A 6,000-nucleotide genomic window follows, 5' to 3' on the forward strand; every position below is an offset into this window, starting at 1 on the left:
CCTTTTTTCTCCCTGTGCTCCTATGAAATTAAAAATATTTTAAAAATTATGATATGTGAAGAGGCAATAATTTAACACCAAATGAAAGAAAGAAAAGGCACTTGTTTATGCAGTGACTGTGTATTTCAGTAATACATGGAAGGAAAAGTACTGCTGTCTCTTGATTACAGCGTCTGCTTTTGTGAATCTCATCAGCGTTAGTTGATATCACTGTATCACTATCTTGCAACATATGTGTACCACTGTATCTATGCATAGGTTAATAGAAATTCGCCTTGGCTAGCTTTCTGAGTGCACAATAACGTTTGTTAGCCAAAACCTGCTCATTGAATCTCTACCTTGAATCTCTAGCTAGAGAAAAGTACCAGGAAATTAATGAAGTGAAGAAGATTTCCTCAAGTAGAAAGGCAGCACTAAGCCCATCAAGTCAGAATGGTATCTGTGTCCCTGTTATTAACCTAATTCTAAGTACATGAAATATGATAATTGCAGGGAGATGACCATTTTCCGTAAACATCTTTATCACTTGTATAGGAAAGTAAAAAATGGGAAAATGCTTCTTATCACATTCTGGCAGTAGTGCTCTTAAAGCCGTGAGGATCTAAATAGATAAAGTTTGTATCTGAATGGATGTTTTCTTATCAAACCATCTAATTAACTTATTGAAAATCAGCCACGCTTTCAAGAACATCAGTATTCTTTATGTCCTTTCTACTTTAACTATACAAGCTGATTTAAGTGAGATGTCACTGTCATGTATCAAACTGGCCTTGTTAGGGCAAGCAAGCTTTACAGTAAAACTCTGCAGTAAATGTTTATAGAATAGATGCACTCTGTTTTACTTGGGTGACTAAAACATGAATAGATCTTTCAGTTTATACCATTCTAAAATACACAGTGAAATTTTCATTGGTTATTTTCAATTCTTTATTCTTAACTAACTCCTTAAAGAGTAAAGTTCTAGTGATACTGTGTCCAAAGGGCCGTGGACTCATCACACATGTTCTGCTATGCAAGAGCAACGTGTATGAAGGCCACATTACATTTAGACAAACCCATAGAGCTAGAAAAAGAAAAAAAACCCACACACTTTATGGTGAACTGAGAACATTTGATCAGAGTGGAATCCAAAATGTTCCTTTACAGTATCACCTCTCAAAGCAGAGCTACATTTCAGTGCGCAGTAAGGTAAAAAAAAAAATAGGGCTTTACACAACACAGGCTTCTAAGGTGAAATCAAATGATAATTTGCAAACTACATGAAAGACTCCGAGTTTATCTTATAAAACAATTAGAATACTTTGCAACTAGAAATATAACAACTTCTGTACAATACTAATTTAAAACATTTGTTATTCTTAATATGTTCTCATAAGGTTGATATACCCTATATTTCAGTACTAGCCTGGCAGAAAAAGGTGTGTAAGTGAAAGGAGTTGGTTTGAAATGCCAAAAAATAACAAATTATTCCTCTGTAGATTAGACTGCTGTTTTAACACGTCATTATTTGACTATTAAAATTGAATTTAGAGGGAAGGTAAAATCCGATATATACTCCTAAGTGATGTCTCCATAGCACTATCTATCAAATATGGATGTATTTTCCTTCAATTTAAACTGTTATCATATGTCCCACACAGCTGAGTAATGTCACTCACTCTCTCTAAAGTTTCCCAAGTGGCCAAGTAATTTAAGTATGCCATCACCAGAGCAAGTCTGTGGCTGAAAATGTACTGCTATTAAACCCAGAGAGAACAGATCACTAATTGCAGCTTAATATTAGACACAGACATAAAATACTGAGTTAGCCATCAGAGCATGCACTGGTAGTCCAAACTTACACTATTATTGAAAAGACAAAGAACTGTTTACTGACTTCATGAATGACTTACAGTTATGCTAGCTAAGTACTTGCTGAAGCTAAGTCACACAAAGGCTGCTGGTTCTGCTGCAGGCTATAGGTTAATTGCCATTTAAGCTGAGGAGGAAGCTTTTCCCTCAGTACTACTCCTCCTTGTGTGGAATCTCACACTGGATGCGTTTCCCTGTGACAGTAGCTCCAACATAGTGCACAACAAGATACAGCATATGTGGACCATCAGAGGATATGTCTCTTTCTCCCAGAAGGTCTGCAGTCCAGACAGAGAGGGAGAGTATCTCATAAACAACACCTGATACACATCTGGCTGCTCCAACAGAGGAACCAGGAGTGTCTGGTACCACCTCCTTGGTCTCTAGCATCTCCCCAGGAATGGATGTGTGTGTGATTCTGGGAGGAGGAAGGTATATGCCTGTAATATGTTTTTATTTTTACTGCAGAAATTCATGTTTTGGAGACATCTGCAACTGTTTCCAGCTGTGGTTTTCTGCATAGGCTTGAATTTTATGGCCAACCTAACCTAATGGGAGGTAGTAGGAAACAAGACTGAATGGCTCATTGGTCACTTGAGTAAAGCAGTTTATTTGCTGCAACATTGCTTGCAGAGTTATTGCCTCTTGAAACAGAGCTCTTCATGGTTTGATTTAGAACAATGATTTTTATTGGATCTATAAGATTCATCTAATCAATTTTATGTATAACTTTTCTTTTAGCTGAATTGTCTGTGGTTTAGGTTATATTATCTTCTGAATCACCCACTCATCTCCATTCTTCCTACCTTCATACCAGTTTATCTCTTCCATTTTCAAGCTAAACATCTCAAATTGAAAAAAAAAGTAGAAGAAAAAGAAAGGAGGAATAGATTGTGGATGGAATTTACTACCTGCTTAGCACAATAAACAGAGAGCCACATGAATTCTCTGTCCCAAAATTATTTGACAATAAGGACCTGATTATTCTTGAAATGCAACCATTTCATTAGCTAGATCAGTGCTGTGGGGTTTCATTTGATATGACCTTATATTTGTTCACATAACTGCATACATCAGATGTTTGGTGGTTTTTTTCTGCTGGTTCTCAATAGGTACCTTTGCTTATGGTAGTGCTGCAAAAGGACTACAAATAACATTTCTATTTTGCAAAGGCAGTTAATTCAACATAACCAAGGTATTTTCTCATTATACTTTTTTTTCATACATAGATTTTAAAATCAAACACATGGAATGGGTTTTTTTGTTCATGTTATTTCTCAATTAGCTTTTTTACAATTTAATCTTATTTTCTTACATTGTCTGACCATTTTCACATTAATTTTTAAAGGCTATGAGGTTAATTCAAACAAATTAATGGAACAATTATACATTGGCACTAAGTATTTCTTTTTGGGTCTACATGAAGTAGTCCCATCAGCTAATAAAAAAATTAAGTCACAGTAGGCTGAATATGACTGAACAATTCCTCATTGGGTTCCTGCTGAGAAAAGCAGACGGCAGAATAGATCTACTGCAGATTACCATAAGAAAAAGAATAACATTGCTGCTGTCCTTTCCCATAATTTAGCCACTCATGGAAACGGCTTTTTTTATTCCAACTATTCATGGGTTCAGATGCAAACAGAATTAATCTTTTTCTTCTCTATCTTAAGCAAGCCCACTTCCTTTAAAAGCCCATTCATTTCTTCCCTTTCCTCCTCTTGTTTACAGTTTAAGTTCCTACCATTTGTCTTGAAGGATATTTTCACAGCTAGATATCTGTAGTCCCAGGCAATGCTTCCCAACAGCGCAGAGTGACCATGGCCGAGAACCTGGTGTGGATCTAAAAGTGCTGAGACTACTTCAGAGCAATGCTGGGCTCCTGCTCCTTCAAGTTTGGGCGCAGTGCCGCAGTGATTCAGATATATTCTTTCTCCATCCGGTCTCTCTATTGTATTACTTTCCATTGTGCAGTTTTTCTTGCCTTTCTGCCTAAAGTTGTACCCTTAATAAGGATTCAATCCCTTCATCCAGGTCATTGATAAAGATACTGAGCAGGACCGGACCCAGCACTGAGCCCTGGAGAACACCACTTGTGACCTGCTTCCAAATGGATTTAACTCCATTTACCACAACACTTTGGGCTCAGCCATCAAGACAGTTTTTAACCCAGCAGAGGGTGTGCCTGTCCAGGCCAGTGGCAGCCAGTTTCTTGAGCAGAATACTGTGAGAAACGGTGTCAAAGGCATTACTGAAGTCCAGGTACACTGTATCCACAGCTTTTCCCTCATCCATCGAGCAGGTCACGTTGTCATAGAAGGAGATCAGGTTAGTTTGGCAGGACCTGCCTTTCATAAACCCGTTCTGGATGGGCCTGATCACCCCATTGCCCTGTGTGTGCTGTGAGATGCCACCCAAGATGATATGCTCCATGATGTGCCCTGGCACAGAGGTCAGACTGACAGGCTCGGTCCTCTCTCTGGTGCTTCTTGTAAATGGGTGCGACATCTGCCAGCCTCCAGTCCAATGGCACTTCCCCAGTCAGGCAGAACTGTGGGTACATAATGGAAAGGGGTTTGGCAAGCACCTCCGCCAGCTCCCTTAGTACCCTCGGGTGGATCCCTTCTGGCCCCATAGACTTATGTCTGATTCGCCGTGCAGGTCTCTAAACATTTCCTCATGGAAGCGGTTTTTTGCTCCCCCATCCTGCCTACCTACTCATGAGATTGAGTACCCAGGGAAGATCTTATTATAAAGACTGAGGCAAAGAAGGCATTAAGTACCTCAGCCTTATCCTCATCCTTTGTAATTTCTTTCAAAAGGAAGCCAAGAGGCTTTTGTCTTCACTGATTCTACAAGTCTTGGGCTTAAAGAAACAACAGAATTTTTAATGCGAGTGTGAAAGATGGCAATGTTTTGTTCTTTAAGGTAGGGACTCTGTTGTAACTGTAGTGTTTTACTTTAGAAAAAAGCAAAACCATAGACTTCACAAATATTGTTTTGTAGCACTACTTTGTCAAATTTGATTGTCAGGGATTCATAACAAGTACTTTTCATAGCCTTGTAATCAGCCTTCCCTATTCAGATTATGTCTCATATCCTGAGGTTTTTAGGCATTCTCACAATCACCTTTTCTCAACATTTATCAACTAGGTGATTCTACTAGCCACTCAGACTGGAGAGTCAAAGGAGGTACTAGGAATGTCTTGAACCAACAGCATTGTTTGCTGACGATTCAAGTAGGCCCTAATCTTTTTATCACTATATCTACAGGATTATGAATCTGGAATAGATTTATTAACCAAAATAATTGTAGAAAGTATATAAGCTTGTAAAATCTAAATCAGTTTTGATCTTGATTTTGGTCTTCTTTAAAACTGTATTAATTTTGAAGATGGTAAATCCCTAGGGATGCCATCTCCAGTCCTCACATTCAAAAAAGCTATAAGAAGGCATACATTTTCCCAAGTAATTCAGGTATTTCAATCTGTAATTCTTTTAGAACTCAAGTCTCCGTGATTTATTATTAGTGTTTAGTTTAAAAACTTGTTCCATAGCTCTTGCATAGTTGCTTTGATTTTAGACAACTCCTTTGCCATGTTGCCTCCTCTCAGCAATAAAGGGTTTAACATAAGTTTCTCCCACCTCCAACACTGATGCAAAGAACTCATTGAACTCCTCAGCAACGTCCTTGTCCCCTGTTAGTGCTCCTTTTATTCATGGAGCTTTACATCTAAAATAAATCTCATCTCCATTTTCACATTAACCTTATATAACTTTTTTTCTTGTTTATTGGCAACACGTTATTTGAAATAGCTTATCGTCACTGCTAGGATCAATATTTCTTATCAGTGAAAATATTATATTTTAAAACATCTTGTATTTCCTTTGTAGAAAAGGAAAGGACAGGAAGAACGTGCTACCTGGAATACAAGTAAAGTCTAAATGACAGAATTTTCACTGTGCTTTCAGGGATATTAGGACTTCTAGTAGCTTTACCAGTTGTGGCCTTGGAGACAGGGGCTTCATCTGCCGTTGGGGAGTTACTGTGTAGCTCTGTGTATGTTGCTAGACAGGAACTTAAGCATATGTGAAAAATGGTCTCCCCAAAACTGCGTAACGATCTAAGACAGAACTTAACCTGTCAGG

Source organism: Cuculus canorus, chromosome 4 (genome assembly GCF_017976375.1).
Source record: "Cuculus canorus isolate bCucCan1 chromosome 4, bCucCan1.pri, whole genome shotgun sequence".
NCBI lineage: Eukaryota > Metazoa > Chordata > Aves > Cuculiformes > Cuculidae > Cuculus > Cuculus canorus.